The 23,263-nt window shown below is 32.5% G+C and overlaps 1 protein-coding gene across 2 annotated transcripts in view; it reads right to left on the bottom strand.

Annotated features, from left to right (window-relative positions):
• ADK (adenosine kinase) overlaps positions 1-23,263 on the bottom strand; it is a 459,464-nt gene that overhangs the window by 160,540 nt on the left and 275,661 nt on the right. The window lies entirely within an intron of this gene.

Below are 23,263 nucleotides of genomic sequence, written 5' to 3'. Positions count from 1 at the left end.
ACTGAATCCTAGCTTCTAGTAAAGAAGTTTGTATTCTTTTAAGTGATTTATTAAAATCATATTATTATCTTAAGAAATATCTACACTGAATTTTTGAGGAATATTCTGAATGAGAATTTTTAAAATTTCATGTTACAAAAGCTATACTTAAAAATGCTATTTATGAACATCTCTAATATTAAAAATCTTATTAAATATTTTTATGCTTTATAGATGAAAATCAATCAAAAGCATAAATATATATAAGAAATTTATGAGGGTATTTACACGAGAGTTACAATTACTGAGAATTACATAACAAAATTTATGAGAATTACATAACAAAATTGCCTCATACATTCTTACATAAACATATATGTAAGAAACTGGTATGGATGGTGCAGAAATGAGTACAAGAAAACACAAAGCAAAATAAAACAATGAACTTGGAAAGGCCAATTGAGTTAAGAACACAAAAGGCCTTGAATGGAATGTAAGTGTATTTGGTAGGCAATGTGGGAATGGAGTGGGGATGGAACATAAATAATGAAGTTTTCCTTGAATGACAGCAATAAAAAGCTTATAGAAAAAATGAAAGGAAAATTAATGTGGATAAGAATGTAGCAACAGTTAATAAAATTCTCCATTTGAATGTGAAAAAAGGAAACCATATTGGTACTACCTACAGGACTTGATGATTGTTTAAGATGCAGAAGACAAAGAGTTAAAAGACGACTCAGATTTTGAATGTGGTTCTTCTATTAATAAAAGGAGAAAAATCTAGAACAGGATCTAGTTTTCAAGGTAAAGAGAGAGTTAAATTGTGGTCACACTATTTGAGGTACTAAGAGACCTCCAAATATCTATTTGAAATTGGACTCAGGAGAAAGGCCATCAAAGAAGGTGGTTATAAAAGAAGGATTGCATTTCCAAGAATATAGAAGAGGACAAAGGGTAGAACAAAAAACCAAGAAGCCAGAGAACAGATGAAATGAAAAAAGGAGAGAACAAAAGGAAGGAAAATGAGAAGTAATGACAGAGAAATCCAACCTGGCAAGTTTAAAGAAATTGCTTAAAAGTATTCACTACTAAGCTGGTGATACATGTCTGTAATCCCAGCAACTTGGGAAAGGGGAGGGGAGGCAGGGGGATTCCAAATTTAAGGAGGCAGGGGGATTCCAAATTTGAGGCCACCTGGACAATCTACTGAGATCACATCTCAAAATAATAAATGAAAAAGAATGGGTATGCAGCTCATTTGTACAGCACTTGTCTAGCATGCACAAGGCCCTGGGTTCAACTCCCAGAACTCCACTTCCCCAAACAACCAAAAAGTGTTCAATGTCATCAAGAGTAAAGAGAATGAAACAACTGAAACAAAAGACACAGAATGATTAGGAGAAAGCACTTAGTATGAAGATAAACTAGACAGTTAAAGAAGTTGTGGTGAGAAAATGAGGGTAAGGATTATAAATTATTTTGGGACATTTACCAATGATAACAAAAATCACCTGAAATTCACTAAGCAATTCTTGTGTGCCAAGTACTGCCTTAGAATTTTATATATAACTTGGGTATTATTATTTTTTCCTTATATTAAGCCTATGAGGTAAATACTGTTATTAGTCTCATTTTATAAACAACATACAATAGAGAAAAAAATGTCCCCCAGGACACACAGCTTACATGAGATCAGACTTTTTCTAGTGATTTCTAATATGACTCCTTATAATTTGAATAGATAATAGAAAAAAAAACCAGACTTTCTATTCTTGGAGGATGGGGATCGCAAGGGTTGTTTTTAAGGACAGGCAAAGTTTGAGCACTTCTGCTTTTCAAATAAAAAAGAGCTAGTGGAGAAACAAAAGAATGAAGAAGGGAGTGAGGATAATTAGAACAAAGAACCATAGGGAGTCTGGAAACTAGAAGGGAAGACAAGCTTGCTTTAAATAGGAAATAACCTTAAATATATGAAACTACCTTAAGAAGTTGCAAAAATGCTACTGAAATGTTATCTTATAGCAAAGGGAATAACCACTCACACCACCCAAACTTTGAAAAGAATAACAGCAAAGAAGATATTTTTATTTTGAAAATTTCAAATTAAATACTATGAACATACTAAAAGAATGACTTTTAGTATGGCAGGATCATGTTTATCAGGATCCATCTTTGAAGGAAAGATTTATTGCCCTTATACATTCTGAGCTATTAACTCATCACCACAGATGTGGAACACCTTGAAAAAAGCCTTAAATATAGTATATGATATATAATTATAAGAATAGAATCCTAATATAATAATTAACTTAATTATATATTTATATATAAACTCTACATTGGGACTCAGAACAAGATACACTAAAATATGGCACCTTGGCAAATAGGAAAACTGAAGATAAAAGAAGATCACTCTGACTTTCCCCTACATTTCTGTGTGAGAGCTGGCCACACAGAAATTCTCTGACCCACCTCATCTTGAAAATAGTTCATAAGATTTCATTCCAGAGGATTCTGTTCTATTCCTGGAGGCCAGAAAGAATCTGAACACACACTTGCTGGTTTCCAGTCCTTTGCCCCTAGTTTATAACCATTAGACATTAGATAATGCAATTTTTTTTAAAAAAATATTTTTTAGTTATAGATGAACACAGTATCTTTATTTATTTATTTTTATGTGGTGCTGAGGATTAAACCTAGTATCTCACACATGTGAGGCAAGTGCTCTATCACTGAGCCACAACCCCAACCCTACATCATACCCTTTTTAATCCAGTAATATTTCTCCATCATCTATCCATTTCTTTCATCAGACTTAACATAAAATACTGTTTTTCTCTGGGCCTTTATTTCTGAAAGCTTCCATATTATAAAACTTTGTTATATTTCTTGTGCTTTTCTCTTGTGAATTTTTATGTGTTATAGGAATGTCAGCCATGATCCTTGCAGTAGGCGAGGAAAAGGCATTACTTTTTCTCCCTTATAACTGTCTCTTATCACGTTAAAATCTTGCTAATGAAATTCTAATAAAAATGCTTTCTCATCATAACAACATAATGTTTTCTCATCACTTAAAAATTCCAGACCATTAATCCTTTACCAATAATCAACTGTTATAAAAGGTAACACTTTTTAGGTGTCATTATTTTTTAAATGTTTTCCTTTTTTTTTTAAAGCAATACCATTTCACTTGCAAACTATGAGCATCCAAGCTGCCTCTTTTGCTATTTTTGTCACTTAGAGAATTAAAAGAAACAGTTTATATAGCATCTTGTCTCCATAGTAATATGTATGTACTTGCTTTTTAGTCTTTCATTTAATGAGAAGAGTTTAAATCCTTTCCCCCTTATTTCTCTCCAAACTGTTCCAGCATGAAATAGAAACCTCCCAGAGCTAGCATTCTGCCAGCTGTGGATTAACCACAGACAGCCACAGAATGGTCTACATAAATAGTAACCTGGTCAAATAATTAGGCTTCTCACCAACTTCAGACTGAAAATTTGATCTGTTAAAATACATCTGATTGTAATTTAAGGTACGGAACAGTATGCCTCTGGAGTCTAAATTTGGCCTCATTCCAAATGTGTGTATGTTGTATTTGTGTTTTACTTTAAAATGCAACACAAGAGTATTGTAATATGGCTAGTATAACTTCAATGTTGTTAATTTTATAACGAACAGACAAAAACCCACTAGTTTAAAAATAAGAGGTAAATTCACAATTTAAATTAATTCTATTTTTAATGTTCTCTTGTTTTTCTTTAAGTAAATATTTAGAATTTAAACAATTTGGGATTTGTGTCCTATTAGATGGCAAAGACTGTTAAAGCTGATGCCAACCATAATTTTTCTTGCCAGATTTATGACCTTTGCTAGGCCACATGTTCCTTACTATGGTATCACCCAAAATAAAACTGGTGCCATTACAAAAAAAAAAAAATTTTTTTTTTCTACATGTCAGGTTTGTAACAAAAACAAGCCAGCAGTTTGTCTATAGTTTAGAAAAATACTCTATATAACTAATAAAATATTGTGATTTTTCTAATGAGGGGTCTCAATCTATACAACAGTTAATTATTAATCTTGTCCTTATAAACACCAAAACCAAAATAGATTTTTAACACATAGAGCTTGCATAACAGTAATTAGAATTAAAAATGAAGTGAGACATTTTTATTCATTATAATGGAAAATTTTAAAAAAGGCAGAGAGAGAAGGGATAGAAAGACTTAAAGACCATTTTAGCAGAGCTAGATGTAATATTTAGAAATCTCAACCGCTCTAAGGACTTGTCAGGGTAGTTTAAACACAAATGAATGTTAGAAACAAAACTGTTCAATGTGCTAAAAGAAAAGGAATGAAATTGCTCTTTACCAGTGTTTACTTTAATTTAGGATGATCATTTAGAGTTCCTTTTAACTGTTTAAACTCAGGGCTAGGGTTGTGGCTCAGCAGTAGAGCGCTTGCCTAGCATGTGTGGGGGTGCTGGGCTTAATCCTCAGCATCACATAAAAATAAAATAAAGGTATTGTGTCCAACTACAACTAAAACCCAAAAATATTAAAAAAAAGAGTTCAAACTCCTTATTATTTCCACTAACAATTATCTGAAGAATCGGTTTTGTGTGTGTACGTGAATATGAAGTGCTGGCAGAGTGGGCCAGCAACCTACAGAAGCTCCTTTATAAATAACAAGCAGGCACTGAATTTGAACTTTAAGAAATTGTAATTTAGTTTCTTTTCTCACAATTACATATCCATATAAATTCCACTTTGAGTATAATTTCAAAACATAGGTATAAAGTCTATAAAAAAAGAGAAATAAATACCAAACTTTTGGAATGGAAATGACTTCCAAACTGAGAAAGATGACAACATACACTAGTATGGCAATATGTAAAACAGTGGATGAGTAACTGATGTGATTCTGCAATCTGTATACGGGGTAAAAATGGGAGTTCATAACCCACTTGAATCAAATGTGTGAAATATGATATGTCAAGAACTATGTAATGTTTTGAACAACCAATAATAAAAATTAAAAAAAAAAAGAAAAGAAAAATCAAACTTGTAGTTGGTTTCTTCCAATTCCAGTAAGGGAAAAAAAATGCAAACCAGAAAAAAATGTGACAAGGGGTTAATATATTTAATCCATTAAGAACTTTAAAAAAAGATTAAAAGTTAGACAAACATTACCAATAGAGAAGTTAGCCAAGAATACAAGAAAGCATCCCACTGAAAGAAATTCACAGTAAATCAATATATAAGCAAATATTCTTCTTTTAGCAAACAAAGAAAAAGAAGTGATAGTCAATGACAAAGAATGGTTGGTGAAATGTATATATGCATGTGTGTGTGTGTGTGTATTTTCTTATGGTTACTTTTATTTATTTACTTATTTTTTTTTTTGTGTGTGTGGTGCTGTGGATTGAACCCAGGGCTTCATGCATGCCAGGCAAGTGCTCCCTGGTCCAAAACAAATATATTACTACTGCTGAAGGGAAGGCAGTAGACAATCTTTCAGGAAATGATGGGAAAATACACATGAGGAAACATAAGCATACTCTTTGACCAAAAATTTTAAAAAGAAAAGTATACATTCATGAATGTATCTGTGTACGCTATTTATTTCACTGGAAACCTGCAAGAAATGTAAACATTTTATTAGAATAAATAGATAAGAATTGACCTATATACTTCAAAGTTGGTTATTAATCATTTAAAGGGTGACTAGTGCAACTAAAGACTCGGATTTTAAATTTCATTTAATTTAAATGAAGAAATTACATGTAGATGATAGACACATGTAATGTGTATGATCAGAAATCAATTTTTAATTTAATTTCATTAATTTTAAAAATGGAGGCAGTGTTAAATATTTTTTGTTAAAATGTTACTGTTTTGTTAGAACTACCTTTCATTTTGGCCCTTGAAAATTTAATGACAATTTACTAAAGGTGTAAAATGGACACATTTTAAAGATTTAGTTTGAAAAATGTTAAAAATCTAACAATTTATACACACACACACACACACACACACACACGTATATATCATTTTTTCCACATGGAAAAAATACTGTAGGTATGTTGGGTTAAATATATTAAACTTTTCCCTCTTTTTAATATTGTGAAGGCCAGAAAATTTAAATTACATAGGGGGATATATATCTCTATCAAACACTGTTGTTCTAGAGAATACTTTGAAGATATTATAAATGATGATGATGAAAACTAAGTAGCAAAGTAGAAAATGTTTATGGTACGTAAACATTCAGTGTCATTTAAAATTGTGTATACACAGTACAATTAGAACCTACATTAGATCAATGGTTAAAAAAAAAGAGTACAGGGGAATACATTAATAGTAAAAATGATTAAAATTTGGGTTGGAAAATTACAGATGCTTCTAATAAATTTATTCCTAAAATTTGGTGATGTGGTTAATTACTCTTCGCATAAAGCTGTTTAAAGGATAAAAAGTATTTTGTTTATGTGAAGTAAATCTCTACACAAGCAGGAGATATTTATAAACAGCGAGAAGCGAAGTTCAATAAACAAAGAGTGAGAGTAGATAAACAACTGGGAGTAAGTCTACATCTTTTGGTAGACAGAAGGCTCAAAAAGGAACAAACTAAATATAAAATTAGACTTCAGTAAGGATAGAACACTGTTTATAGAAGCAAAAGGGAGAATAAAGATGTGTGGGGAAAAAAATTGGACAGCCGGAGAGCCCCATCAAGCCTAGATGAGCACTGACGAAGGAAGGGCTGAGAGTACCAGATGCCTGTGTCTCAAGATGTACACTGTTGTCTGTTTTAAAGAACATAATTAGCCTGTTTTCCGTGAATGGATAGTTCATACTTTTTTTTTTTTTCATACAGAGAACAGGGTTGAGAGAATGAATAAATATGAAGTAAAAAATAACAAATACAACAACCATATAGCATATTTTTTTTCCTTTTAATGGATCCTACATGTTTTCTGACTCTCCTAGAGTGTAAAATATATTTCTTTGCAGGAGTGGGAGGATCTAATGAGTTATGACAAAGCATAGTTCCTATCTGCTTGTAAGGAAAATACTGGCTTTGACAATCACTAAGATAATGTATGAATCATTTACAATTACATTATCATGATATGCAGTATTTATACAAATGACAACAGAATTACTAAATGAAAGTTAAAACAAATATACTAGTGAATGCTGTAAAGTTTGTCACCACTGACTGAAATGCATCAAAAGAACAGAAGAGGAAAAAGTCACCTGCACCTTCCTGCCTATGTGGCTCCTTTGGGAAGCAAAAAATGAAATCGCCTATTCCACACATATTTAAATCGTTTTGAGGATTAAAATATCTGCAACATTCAGTATACCATGAATGCAGAACTCAAGATTTCTCCTATCTTATGTAAGACCTTCAGAAAAAGCATATAATATAAGGCATAAAAGTGTAGTGGAAAGAAGATGAGCTTTAGAGAGACACAGAAGGGGATATTTATTAAAGCTTTGCTGAAAGCAAAAGGGAGTGTGAGATATCATAGAAGTCAATTTCTAGAGGAAAAGATAAGGCAAATGTGGTGAATGCATTATTGTGTTGAGAAAGCAACAAAGTAGAAATGTATACACCAAAATTGACAAGATGGTATAGTTCATACTTTTAAGATATTGTGTGCAATGTAAATACTTGCATGCATTGAAATCAACACAATATAGTTTTAAGGATACTTACAAATGTAAGGACATATAGAACACAATAAGGGATCACGAATGATATGAAAAATAACATAAGAGCTGTGCCCAAGTCAAATGATTACTGTTTTAACAGTACCTGAGCAGAAGGATTAGCTTAATTCTCTGAAATTTAAACAAACTTTTTCCCCCCCTCTGGGATGATGGGGTTTGGCTGTTTCCCAGACTAGCCTTGAACTTCTGGGCTCAAGTGAACCTCTTGCTTCAGCTTCTTGAGTAGCTGGGACTACAGATATGTGTCACCTGGCCCCACTATTACACTAAGTCTTAACTGTTTTGCCAACTTGTCTAATTATTAACTGCATGACTTCTGGCAATTTAACTTCCCAAGGCCTTACTGTTCTCATCTATAAGCTGGGTATGATACAACTGCCATGTAGTTGTGAAGATTGACTAAGTGCTTAATACATTGACAAGCATCTAGTATATATTCTGTACATATTTACAATGTATTAATATTATTAAAATAGAAATATCAAGAACATTTAAGAGTCCTCCTGCCCCAGGAATGGTAAATTCTGTTACAGCTGTAAGTTGCAATGGTGAAGAGAAAAATGCTCTTTAACTTTGGTCTTACGGTTTGGTATTCCTTTGAAATACAAATACATAAAACAAAATCTATCATTCCCTTTCCAAAAGCTCCCTCTGCCTCTTCTCCCTCTCTGATTTAATCATCCTATATCCTGCTGACAGATTAATCACCCTAATCATTCTTCTTTTCCTAGTAAATTAAATCCACATGCCTCATACTCTAGCATTCAAAGCTCTTCACAACAGTACTTCAGCTTATACAGTAAACCAGCTGTAACCTCTATTTCTCCACAACATATGTCTTTGCTTCAATCATACAGAATGATTTACCTCTCCCAAAATAAATCTTCTGAGTCTTTATGTTGTTTCTTCTATCTGAAATGTCCACTATCTCTAAGAATTTTACCACCACCTCAAGGCCCGTTTAAAATTTAGGTTGTATCCCACAAAGCCTTTTATACTTAGATGTATTCAGTGGATGTATTCATTCCTCTCTGAATATGTAAATTTCAAATTCATAGTATGTAATATTATGAAACAAAACAGCTGAATGTATTTATTTTATTTTACTTAATAATATAAGTAATCTGCATTTCTCTTACTTCCCTTACTTGACTGTAATCTTAAGGGGAAGAGGACTTTTTTTGGGCTATGACACAAAGCACAGTGCTAACTTAACAACATTTGATCCATTAAATTTTACTAACATTCTACATAAATTCCCAAGTCACTGATATGCTACTTTGAAAAAATGGAAAAAGAAAAACTGCTGCATTTTCACATACTCATGGAAGAGTATATTCATGTTAGACTTGGACAATTATCTCTAGCTCAAAGGATTTGAAACATTCTCAGGTCACAAAACCTTTATTATTTCTGTTATTTTTTTTCATGATGTTAAGGCAAATGCCTAATAGTTCTGTTTTTTAACAGGTAGATTAAAACAACCTAATAAGAACCACCTTTACAACTCAATAGTTTGGAAAATACATATAAATTGTAAAAAGTTTTTATTTGATTCATTCAAAAATTATACAGTTAAAAATGATGGGAAATTAGACATTGAATTTGGGGACAAGCCAATAATAATTCTTAGATTCAAATTTCATTGAACAGGAAAATGAAAAATTATTATTTACACATACTGGGGTATGCCATTTTGCCCATTAATGCAACTTCAGCTGATAACTCTCATTCAAAAATGGAATGTGTGTGTTTATGGAGCACTGAACAACTCATCCAGCTGTGAACTGAACACTGCCATCTTTATTCCTGTTACAGTATTTTTCAGGAGGTACTGCTTTTTTATTGTAGCAACCATTTCCCAAATATGATATCATCCTAGGGCTGGGGATGTGGCTCAAGCGGTAGCGCGCTCGCCTCGCACGCGTGCGGCCCGGGTTCGATCCTCAGCACCACATACCAACAAAGATGTTGTGTCCGCCGAGAACTAAAAAATAAATATTAAAAATTCTCTCTCTCTCTCTCCTCTCTCACTCTCTCTTAAAAAAAAAAGATGTTTAAAAAAATATGATATCATCCTAGAAGAATGTAGCACAAAATGAAAATGATGTAAAATGTCCTGTAGTACTCTTGTGAGTTTGCTGCAGTACCCTGGGGGTACCTCTGCACAGTCTGGGAACTGTGATTCTATTTGAAGACAATTCTTTGAGATATGTCTTATTTGGGAAGTAAAAACCCTCCTTGATTATGGCTCAGAATGTTTAGGAAAACGAAGCAATTTGCTGTACATTAAACAGCATAAATAAATCTGTATATCAGGGTGGCATTTTGAAGAGCAATATAAGTGGATTTCATAAAGAGATGAATCCTGACAAGAGGATAGCAGCCAGGTACTCAGAAGGTCAAGTATAGCCAATGAAAAACTGTCTGTGGCTGGGATGATATAACAGGGTTAATAATGCTTATACCTAATCAGTTTTGTTTTCTATTGTGTTATAATTTTTCATTAACTTAAAACAAAAATTAGCTCTTTACTTCGCCAATATGTATAAATAATAATTTTTCATTTTTCTGCTCAATGAAGTTTGAATCTAAGACTTCTTATTGGCTTGTCCTCAAATTCAATGTCTGATTTCCCATCAATTTTAACTGTATAATTGTATTCTTGCAACTATGCCATTTCCCCCATTAACACAACTTTAGCTAATAACTGTTATTACTGTATAAACACTAGTACTACATCACTTTCCTCATTTGACAAAGTTCCTTTGTTCAAAAAATCTTAAATGGCCCATTTTCTATCTTTTCTACATTATCTCCAATGATTCATATTCACGAAACTCTTATTGTAATCACACAGGGCTTCCTGTTAGCCTATGCACAAATCCTATGCTTTCTTATATCCCTTCCTTGGTATTGGTATGTATTTACTCTACAGGATCTGTTTTATATCTTTCACTGTATTAAAAAAAATAAGGAAAGAAAGCAAGGGCTGGAAGTTGGCAAATACTTTTTGTAAAAGGTCTAATAAATATTTCCGGTTTGTAGGTCACATGACTGCCATTGCAATTACTCAGTTCATCTACTGTAGCATGAAAGAAGTTATGGACAATATGAAAAAGAATAAGCATGCAGGGGTTCCAATAAAACTTTATTCACAAAAACAGGCATTGGGTCATACTTTTACTGGTCTCTAAACTAAAAGAAAAGAAGGGAAAACATACTAAGTAGAAATGAAAACAAGTGAGATGAAAGAATGTTGGAGAGAAATTTCAACAGGAAATTCATGTAGGGTAGTAATGAGAGTACATCTTCCTCTTCATAATAAAGAGCACAAAGAATTTGAAAGTTAAAGTGGATTTAGGGAGAGAAAGCAATGATATAGTTACATTTCTTTTTTAAAACAAGAATGACTGGGGCTGAGGCTGTAGCTCAGTGGTAAAGCGCTCGTCTCACATGTGTGAGGCACTGAGTTCGATCCTCAGCACCACATAAAAATAAATAAATATACTGTGTTCATCTACAACGAAAAAAATATACATAAAAAAGAATGACTAATTCTTGTTAGCACTAAATCAACACAGTCCCTTACATTTGACTAGAATAGCCTATTTCTAGAGGGTACAAAAGTGTCTTGCTTTCTTTTTTTCCTTTTGTGGTACTGAAGATCAAACTCATAGCCTGTTGAGCTACATTTCCAGCCCCCATCTTGCTTTTGTCATTGCTGAACTCCATTTCCAACCCTGAACTTGACTCAAAGCTTAATTTTGTTGAAAACAGACCTAGCTTCCACAAGTAGGACGGAATCATTTATGTAATTTTTATACACTCTGAGAATTCTTTTTTATTGGAAGAAACAAAAACTTAAGTGGTAGAATTTGTTAACCCATTTTCTTTGAAATAAAAAAAAATTGGGGGGGGGGTAGGTACCAGGGACTGAACTCTGGGGCACTCGACAACTGAGTTGCTTATTGCCTTGCTTTGGCTGGGGCTGGTTTTGAATTTGTGATCCTGTCTCATCTGTCTCAGCCTTCTGAGCCGCTGGGATTACAGGCAAGTGCCACCGTGCACCACTTAAAATAATACTTTAATTTTTTAAAAATCAATCAGGATCATGGTAGAAGTTAGGGATTCACAAACCAGATAAATGTGGGTATATTTATAATACACTATGCCAGGTGTAGCTCAGTGGTACAGCATATACTTAGTATGCACAAGGCCTTGGGTTCAATTCCTAGCACAAAAAGATGTGTGTGTGTGTGTGTGTGTGTACACGCACATGCACATATGAGTACATACATTGCTTCCTTTGATTGCCAATATGTTGCAGGGAATTAGCTTCTTTTAATTTAAGCTCTGGCTTGCTTTTTGGCAAATTGTTGCAATAAATACCCTTTACATGCTCCCTTTTAAAAACAATAAGAAGCATAAATAAAGCTACTTTTTAACCTTTATTTAAAATTAACACAGTAACTTCACACACACAGAGCAACAGACATTAAACCAGCATATGATACAGAAGCTTTTAAAAAAAAGAAGTCATTGGGCTAGAAATCTAGGTACTCAAACTCTGGTGTGGGTTTTTGACTAGCTACTATGTAACATGAGAGAGAGATTTAATTTTGATAAGCTTCAGTTTCTTCATTTGTAAAAAATAGACAGAAGATTGGGTTGGATGACCTTGAGAAGCAATTTCATTTCAAAAATTCAAAACTGCAGTTAAGTTTTAAATTAGTTCATTTCTTTAAAAGATTGAGGTGAAGTTCACATAACAGAATTACATTGATAATGTTCTCCAAACATTACTCCTATCTAGTTCTAAAACATTTTATCACCCCCAAAAGAAACCTCATCTGTCCATTAAAAAGTTACTCATAAGGGGCTGGGGGGCTTAGTTCAGAGGACAGTGCTGGCCTAGCAAGTGAAGGACCTTTGGATCCATCCCCAGCACTTCAATGAAAACAAAAAACCTAACCCCCCAGCTCCCAGCAACTACCAATCTGCTTTCTGTCTCAATGGATTCACCTATTCTGGATATTTCAATAAATGGACTCATACAATGTGATCTCTGTGTCTGGCTTCTTTCACTTACCTAATGATTTTGAAGTTCATTCATATTATAGTGTGTAAGAGTACTTAATTCTTTTTTTACAAACAAATAATATATGGACATATTATATGGACATATCACAATGTGTTAATGCATTTTTCTGAAACATTTGGGTTGTTTCATAAGTATTTTTTTGTGTATTACTTTTAGAATCAATAAGTAACATAAAACATATACATCAAATGTGCACTTTTAAAACAGATTTGAAGAGGGAGCTCCTTCAAGCCAGAAATTGACAAATCTTTGTGAGCTAGATAAAACTAATTATAAGTCTGATTCATAAAGCTAATTAACTGAGGTTTTAGTAGAAAATATAAAATAAAAAATTCTATCTGTGATAAAAGTGTTTAAGAAATAAGTGGGTCAGGTTCTGAAAGAGAAGTTACTAAACATAAGTGATCTTTCAAGTAACTACACTGAAATGATTATTCTTTTGGACATTTTTTATTGTGAAGTGATCTTAAGTAGTTTGACCTAATAGAACACAAAATGGTGATTTCTAACCCAGTTACCATTAGACCTAGTTGTTTTAAATCTGAGTTCAAAAATAGAAAAAATGCAACTATTTTTCTGGGTAATTGTTTTAGTTCTCTGAAGTCTGCATTGTTTATTTTTTACGAAAGGGTCACTTTATAAATGGAAACGACTAAGCTGAAAGCTATTGTTTTATCATTCTAAGTGGGCAGTGTTTCTGTTTTTGATAAAAGTCAGATTTTATACCATTTTCTATGATCTAGGAAAGAGCGAGGCTGACAGTAAATGTACTTACATTGACCCTGACATGTTATTCTTAGGTGCTGCCAGTATGTCAAAAGGAGAGGATTGCTTTTAGACATGAATACTTTCTTTATTGTTGAAGAAAACCCTGATTGCTGCTGGATTAGTATTTATCCCTTGACAACAGTAGTAGAAAATGTTAAAAAAAAAAAAAAAAGTATAGATAGCCTTGAGCTTAAATAGGAAACCTGTCAAATCATTTTCTCACTTCATGACACTGAAAGCTTTGTATGTCAATTAAATGTTATTCAGATATTATATATTACCTAGATGTTGTCTTGTGGGTATTACTAAGGTCTAAGCATTGATATAATTTTTAAAATAAGAAAAGTGACAATGCATTTTTAACAACGATATGGGATAATAGTTTTCAAAGTGCAATTCCTGAATCACCTAAAAACTTGGAAAAAGGCAAATTTTTGGTCCCACCCCAGACTTACTGAAGCAGAAACTTGTGTGGGCAATTCACAGCAATGTGGGTTCTCATAAGCCCTCCCAGCTGATTTTATAAATCACCCATAAAAATGTTGATAAATCTTTTCATTATTATTAAGACTTTTATCCATTACAGGAAAACTCAATCTTCATGAAGATGGCAAAAAAAGAGGTTCACTATAAAAATTGGCTGTAGTAGAGGAAACACATTAGTGTGGTGGAAGTTTTTTTTTTTTTTCCTAAGAGGAAGTTCAACATTATCTGCATAAAAACGCAAACTTAGGGCTGGGCTCAAGCGGTAGCGTGCTCGCCTGGCATGTGTGTGGCCTGGATTTGATCCTCAGCACCACATACAAACAAAAATGTTGTGTCTGCCGAAAACTAAAACAAATAAATATTAAAAAACTCTCTCTCTTTAAAAACAAAACAAAAACACAAACTTAGTTTCTATAACTATGGTGGTTGGCCCAGTTCTGCTATTATTTGGTTATATTTTGTACTTCCATGTTATTTCCCATGAAAACAATGTTCTGGAAGTAACAGTATTTGAGCTATTAATCACAATTTTGCAGATGAAATTAAGTTTCAGAAAAGTTGCCCAAATTGCCCAAGGTCACACAATTAATGATTCAAGAAGGTACTGAAATTCCAGCCCACTGACTTGTCCTTCTGCTCACTCATTTACACACACGCTGCCACCATTCCACAATCTTGCAATTATCTAAAAAAAAATAAAAAAATAAAAAAGAAATAACATGGCATGGGGATCTTGAATTAGCTTTGAACTTGGTTCTAAGTTTCTTGGAAACCAAAACAAAAAGATATGTTCAGTTACCAAGCTTTCATTTTTAAAGAGATGAAACATGCTATTTTCTTATAAGAAACATTTGGTTCTCAAATAAACTTGTCATATTAAACACCAATTAAAAGAAGACTATGTTGTCCTCAAGAACTTCTCAAAAGCAAGTTCAGTCATTTTTATTGTACTATTTATCACTGAAATATCAAGGCTTCAATATTAAAACATCTCAGTGAAAGCAATGGAGACGGGGATAAAAACCAAGTAAATAGCTTTCTGATGGTCCATACATAAAATGTGAAAGAAAAGACATGTTCTTCAAATAATCTTTTTATCAATATCTGTTCTATAATATTTACGGTAAAATAACAAGATATTTTGAGGCTTTTTTTTTTTTTTGGTTCTGGGGATGGGTTGAACCCGGGGTGGCACTTTACCAGTGAGCTTTATCCCACTTTTCAAGTTTTTATTTTTTGTCAGGACCTCAATAAGTTGCCAAGGCTGGCACTGAACTTGTCTTCCTGCTTCAGCTTCCCAAGTCACTGGGATTACAGGTGTGCAGGAACCTGCTTGAGGCTGTGTTTGAGTCTTTCAGTTGATATGCATTCCACAACATCATGCTGTACACTTAACTAGAGAGATTTCAGAATCAATCAATATATTTCTCATAGATACTTGAAAAGTGGCAAAACCTTTATTATTTGCACAACATAAATGCTAATATAAGTAGATGTACATTATTATCTTATGATGCAATATGTTCACATAACTAAAAGACTTCTTTTTCAATTATTGTTATGTAGTGCTACAACCTTTCCAACTTTACTTCTATCTGGCTTTATTTTAAACACAACATTTATCACCAGCTAAAATTATATCAGATATTATATATTCACTCACTTATTTTTTGTCCCTACCACTAGAATGTAATATTCCTTAGGTTTTGAAAGCCTATCTGTGTGGTTTATACTGTATGCTCAGAACCATATCTAGTACAGGGTGAGCACTCATTCAATTCTTTTTGAATCTTTTTTTTTTTTTTTTGGTGATAGAGGCAATAAAATTCAGGAGTGCTCTGTCAATGAGCTACATCCCCATGTCTTTTTTATTTGTATTTTTTATTTCAAGACAAGGTCTTGCTAAGTTGCCCAGACTGGCCTCAAACTTATGATCCTCAGTCTCCAAAGTTATTAGCATTATAGGCTATTATAATTATTATTTTTGAATAAATGAGTCTGCTCAGAGTAGAGAGAGAGAAGAGAAAAGACAATGTACAAAGTTAAAACAAATTAAGCTGAGGAATTTTGGGTAGCTGAAACAACTAATGTCACCAGAATCCTTCTCTTTCTGAAACAACAGAAAACAAGGAGAGCAAAATAAATTTATAAAAACATCATTCCTTCAGCATAACTTTAAGAAAAAAGAAAAAAAAAGCCCAAACTTCCAAATAACTAAAAAATAAAAACATCAAAACCCAGAGTAAGATCTCTTAGACTCATGCAGTAACATAAGGCCTTGTGGAAAGTACTGTACTACTGTAGTATGTTGGGACAAAGTAGAAACACTCCAACTAAAAAAATGAGGATATGAGAGAGGGAAAGAAGGAAACAGAACAAACTTGGGAAATATAATGAATATTAAATATTAAATGTTAAGTGGATGTTAAAGACTACCACCCCAAAGAGTAAAAGATTAAAAGGTTAAGTAAAAAATAGGGGACTTAGAAAAATACTTAGAAAAACTTCAATGAATATACACATTTTTTTTTTTTACTTAATTTAAAAGAAAAATCATGCTTTTTATTGCTAACACTGATGAATGAACTGAGTAGTAACATTTAAAAAGTCATTTCTTCAGGATTGGGGTTAGCTCAGTGGTAGGGCACTTGCCTAGCATGTCTGAGGCCCTGGGTTGAATTCCCAGCACTGCCAAAAAACAAAACCAATGTTTTATTTTAAAGGTTAGCAAACAATGAACATACTGTTTCTGGCAATTAATAGATGATTAATAAATGCTTATGGAAATGAGATGCATTTTAATTCTTGGCCTATTGTTAATAGAGTGTTATTTGTTTATTCTAGAAATGCTGCTAAAAGTAATTCAAAATTTTGTTGATCAAAGAGAATATTTCCCAGTTAAGTCCATAAGATTGATTCCTAACATTTACAGGGACAGGTATATACCACCATATACATCTAAGTAGGGATAGCTTTTAATGACAGATGATTGAAAATGAGGAGTTAATTTTAAGAGAGCATTTCTGGTGTCAAAGACATTTCTGTACATTTTACTCTCAAAAATCACATCAAAACAAATAATGAAAAATTAAAACTGCGGTCCCTTGTGTTAAATTTAATGTTATATACTACATTATTTTATATCAATTAGGTCCCCTTGTAAGTACAATTAGAAGATATTGATAAACCTGAATTACAATATCTGAAGTGAGAAAATACATGGAAAAGTGATGACAAGCAGAGTGAAGAAACCTAAAGTATAAACAAGGAAACTCTAATTCAAAACAAGCTGATTCATCTCCCAAACTCTGCAAAATTCAGAAAATGATGGATCTAGTGGGGCTGAAATAGGGGACAGGAGTAGGAGTTGAACTTTCAGATTCCCATGCCCATCCCACGTAGCCAAACATCCCTTTTCCTTATGGCAGCAGAATTAATGGAGGGAAGGCAGGTTAGGGAAGAACTGTAAAGGCTTCAGACTCAAAACTTTAAACACAAAGGAAGGAAGAGTTCACAATTTGCTTGACTAAAAACAGGCTGTGATGATTAAATGAAAATTTACAAACAAATAGCCCCACAGATGTTTTACATAATAAGCACCCAAATGGAAGACTGGATGATCCAATCTTCCTTGGAGAGACTACACGGCCTGGAGAAGGCATGGACAGTTATGAAAAAGCTGTCCTTTACTAACATAAGAACAAGTTTATTATTAAAACAAGAACATAGTTTATTTAGTGAGTCTCTCTTAAACATAAACGGTAAACAAAAAAAAAAAGGAATTCAAGGACTGAGGTTGTGGCTGGGTGGTAGAATGCTTGCCTAGCATGCATGAGGCACTAGGTTCAATCTTCAGCACCACTAAAAAAATGAAATAAAGATATTGTGTCCACCTAAAACTAAAAAATAAATTTTTTTTTAATAAAAGAAATTCCAATGCAACAGAAAAGTGGGTAAAAAAAATCAAAATGAAAAAAGAGAAAAAGGGAAGAAATAAGAAATGTAGACAACGAATTCAGGCAGTGAAATTTCATTAAAAAAATGCCAGAACAAACAATGTCTAAGTTTATAGGGACTAATTTGTTAATATAATTAATGACAGCTACATTATTATTATTACAAAATCTTAGAAAACAAGAATAATTTCTAGGGGAAAATCAGATCATCTACAAAGGCTTAGAAAAAGAAAAAGAAAATTAAAAAAAAAAAAGGGAAATAGCCTTCTGAAAAACATGTGGTTAAAATATAATAGAGCAATGGTTTAAAGGTTTAAAGGAAATAGATTTTTTTCCTAGAATTCCACATGTGGCCACAATATTAGTCTAGAGTGAGTGTAAATTGAGATATTTTGAGACAGATATTTTGTTTGTCTCAGAATATTTATCTACCTGTGTTTGTTCTCAGAAAATGTAACCCATCAAAACAAGAATTTGAATGAGAATGGGATGGACTTTAGAAACTGAAGATGTAAAAGAAATCTGAAGTGAAAAGAATTTGGGGATAATGATGAAGGAAAGTCCAGGCAAAATTTTGAGCAGAAAAATGAAGGACCCCAGAAGGAAGGCCTTTAACACACAGACAACAATGCTAGTCAGAGTTTTAATGATGACTGGCAGGTTTATCTACACACAATTTGAAAAATTTTTTAAATATATTGTTAATTTTTTATTTATTTTTTAATTTTTTTAATTGATTATTTAAAGCATTACATAGCTCATGATATATCATCTTTCATACATTTGACTCAAATTGTTACTGGAAGGTATATGTACAGAAGCAATGATGGGCATAAAGAATTACCTAAGAAATCAAAAAGTTGAAGGAATGCTAAACCCTAGGAACTAAAAGTTGTAAACCATTACAGAAAACAATTTGTCTCAGAAATGAAGAATATACAAATTGATATATATTTGTACTTAAATTAATTTACCCAAACTATCTTGGGGAATAAAAAAGAGGAAAAAAGGATCGGATGCATGTGTTTTAAGAGTTAAAGATCTACCTTATCATAGTAATGGGTCATTAAACAATACATAAAACAGATGGATTAGGAAATTAAAAACATGGAGGTAAATAACCAAAGAAATAGCAAAAAGGCTGTCAGAAAGTGGGACAGAGATATAACTCTTTTTCACTATAAACACGTGAGCATAAAATCAGTTAACTATGTATATATATTATTTTAAAACATTAATTTAATTTTTTTAAAGAATTAAGACAACCACAAATAATTTCATTTCATAATTCAATGCACTGAATCAAAACCTAATTTGATATGTTTCTGTTTCTCTAATTTGATATGTTTTATGTTTCTCTTATTTAATGACTACACTACAACAAGAATTTCTAACACTGCATATCAAATGAAATGCAATGTAAATACACTTTCTATATTAACTAACCAAATACTAACCAAAATAAAAAACATGCACATGTGGTCTTCTCACTTCTGACCTTACAGAAGACAAAATGAAACATTCATGATGGGTATACAAAAAATATTTGATATCTTAACATTTCCTATGATTTTTCAAAGGACTTAGAAAATATCTATTTCTTACCATAGTATATGTGCTTTCTTAATAAAAATTATCTAATATTCTTTTTTTATGTAAGATTTTAATTTTAAAAATTTTTTTCCCATTCTCTCTCCCTTTCCCTCCCACCCACATTCCCTATCTAGATGTAATTTTCCTCCCTTGCTCTCCCTCCCAACCCCATTTTGAGTCACCCCCCTTATATCAGAGAAGACATTTGGCATTTGTTTTTTTTGGGATTGGCTAACTTCACTTAGCATAATCTTCTCTAATGCCATCCATTTCCCTGCAAATGCCATGATCTTATTCTTTTTTATTGCTGAGTAATATTCCATTGTGTATAAATGCCACAAAAATTATCTAATATTTTTGAGAGCTTGTATATGTGAAGAATTGTGTTAAATTTAATGTTATATACTATATTAATTAAATATTATTATTATTCTTTTACATCAATTAGGTTCACCTTACAGAAGTAAAAACTAGCATACGCAGAAAAAAATGAGGGGATAAAAAAAAAATCACTGTTTAGCAACTTCTGTAGTAATAACTTTCCAGTAAGAACTGACAATGGATGTCAAAGCAAGTATGTGAACATGAAGAGAAATAGGGTATTTACATAGTCTCAAAGTACCTTCCCATGAGATATTTAATACAAAAAGGAAATGGTGACATTATGGTAGAGAAAGTGAAAAAAAATCATCTTATGATCAAAAGTAACATCATTAGCATTAGGAAAAAACACATATCATGTACCGCCTGATAAGTTGTCTGATCAGATATATCATATTTCTGGTATTCTACCCCAAACCGCATACTATAAACTTAATAATATAAAGCAGACCCAAATTAAGCAACATTCTACAAAATAAACAGACCATATTTTCTCAAATATAAAAGTCACGAAAGACAAAGTAATTTGACTTAATTAAAAAACATTAAGAGAGAGACATGACAATATGGGAACAAACTGTTCAGTCCTACTAAGAGAAAACTAAGACAAAGATCAATGAACTGACTTGTCCATGTGAGGCCCTGGGTTTGATCCTCAGCACCAGATAAAAATAAATAAATAAATAAAATAAACGTATTGTATTCATCTATAACTTAAAAAACAAACAAACAAACAAACAAACAAACAAAACCAACCAAACAAACCAACCAAGAACCAAAAAAATTTGTTATGAGGTCGAGATGAACAGCATTTAATTCTATGGACTCTGGGCCCATTTCAGTTAAGAGATCTAGGTTGAAAGAAGAATCAAGGGGTTTTGTTATTTATTAGCATTGTGTAAATAACTATTAAAGCTTAAAGGTAAAAACTTTGTGCTAATCATGACAAATGTATCCTCAGAGGACATATGCTACGTAAAGGCTACAATATCTTCAGCATTTGAAACTACAATTTTCTTCTAATTAATAAAGTTTGTTTTTGTTGGTAAATTCCTGGCAATATTCTGTGGATTAACATAGTTCTATACTATAATTAATTATAGAACACATTCCACACGTTGAACTGTTTTTTAGGTTAGGATACAGGTATTTCTACAGGAAAACACTGATAAAATCAATATTGCAATGAAAGCCAAAAAAGGTTTTATTTCCTCAAGCATTTTTACCGAATTTGGAAAATCTTTTCTGAGATATTTAAAAATCATGCCTATTTTCTTCCTTACTGAAATTATGATGCCAAAGACTTGAAATAAAAGAATAAAGAGAAGGCATTTTAAAGTATATAGATTATGATTGTCACCAGGATTCATTTTCAGAAATCTTGGATTAAATTTTGCAAAAATGTAGGCTAAAATATTAAGGATAAAACTGATGGGGACTCTTTCTGATTTAAAAAAGTAAAAAAAAAAAAACCTTCAAATTATCTTAACATGATTTTAAAGACTCTCTTAAGAGAACATTACAAAGCCCACTATATCATGCCTACTTATACAGGACATTTTCCCCCTGATATTTGGTGGTTTCAACTTAAAAAATCTGTGCATGCCATTTCAACTGGAGTAAATGGAAATTGGTTTAATTCTGTGAGTTGCCATTTGGCAGTTTTGTTCAGAACTTAGGATGAGCTATCATCAGGGATACAATTGAACTGACAAAAAATTTACCCCTGCTCTATGTGTGGAACAACTGCAGCTTTTCAGGAGTAAGGTACATCATTGTTTCAAGGAATGCCTTAGGAAACAATGCAACCGAAAGCAGAATGTGGAGGGAAAATGAATTCTTAAAATCAGAATTTAAGTTAAATCTAAACATTTCAATGATTCTTTCTCTTTCTTTTACACACACACACACACACACACACACACACACACACACACACAGTAGTCCACTTTGGATGTACTACCTGTATCTGCACTCTTATTTAAGTCATTAAGCCATTACCCCAACTGGTAGTAGGTCTCCTTTTCTCACTTCTCTTAAGTCTATCTAGATAACATAAACTTCCTTTATTCATTTAAATCTGCTAAATTTCTCTGGGCAGTATTATTTTTATACTTATCATATAAACTCTCTGCTGAGTATATTCTCCTAAGTCTTGAACAGAACTTCTACGTCTCTTATATCACAGACCTCAATATTTGAAAAGATGGTTAAGCATATATACAAAGTGTTCCTTGTGAACTTACATTATTAAACTCCTAAGAAATAGGTGCTATTATTACTCCATCTGATATTTTGGGACACAAAGCAGAGATATGTCAAACGACTTATCAAGGTCGCACAGCTGATAAGTGATATAATCAGGGTTTGAATATGGACAATCTCACTATAGAAACTTAGATGCTCTACCTTCAATACCCTAAACTTTCAATGCTTTACCTGCTAAACAAAACTAAACATGGAAACCCAGTCTGATCAATTAAATGTATCTAATGTTTTCACTGTATTTTGAACCAAAATGAAAAAAAAATTCCTTAATGCCTCTATTTCTAATACTTTAAATTTGGAAAAAAAAATTGGGGTTCTGGGGATTGAACCTAGTGGTGCTTTATCCCTGAGCCACAACCCCAGTCCTTTTTATTTATTTACTTATTTTTATTTTTTTAAAATTGTAGATGGACTAGATAACCTTTATTTATTTATTTATATATTTTTTATGTGGTGCTAAGGATCCAGCCCATTGCCTCATTCTTGCTAAGCAAGAGCTCTACCACCGAGCTACAACACCAGCCCACCCACCTTTTTAAAAAATTTTGAGATCAGGTCTCATTAAGTTCCTGATGGTGGCCTTGAACTTGTGATCCTCCCATCTCAGCCTCACGAGTCACTGGAATTACAGTCATGCACCATTTTGCCTAGCTGGAAAATTATTTTTTAAGATGGGAGGGAACTCCCTGCCTTCTAACAATGAGATTCTTTGAAAACACTAACTGATGAAAGTTATAAAACTATATTCATTTATTATTATTACAATACTTTACAAAAGTAATTTTTTTTATAGAATTTTCTTTAACTATGTATTTTGAAAAATACTAAACCTTCAGAAAAAACTAGGAGCCTTGTGCAAGGAAAACTGTTGGGCCATCTACCTATATTAATCAATTGCAATATGTTACACCCACATACCTTATTCCAATGGAAAATTAGTTACAGACATTCCAATGGAAAATTAGTTACAGACATTATGACCC

The sequence above is a fragment of the Spermophilus citellus genome, assembly GCF_964194105.1.
Source record: "Spermophilus citellus genome assembly, chromosome: 15".
Lineage (NCBI taxonomy): Eukaryota > Metazoa > Chordata > Mammalia > Rodentia > Sciuridae > Spermophilus > Spermophilus citellus.
This window is presented reverse-complemented; position numbering and strand designations above follow the sequence as displayed.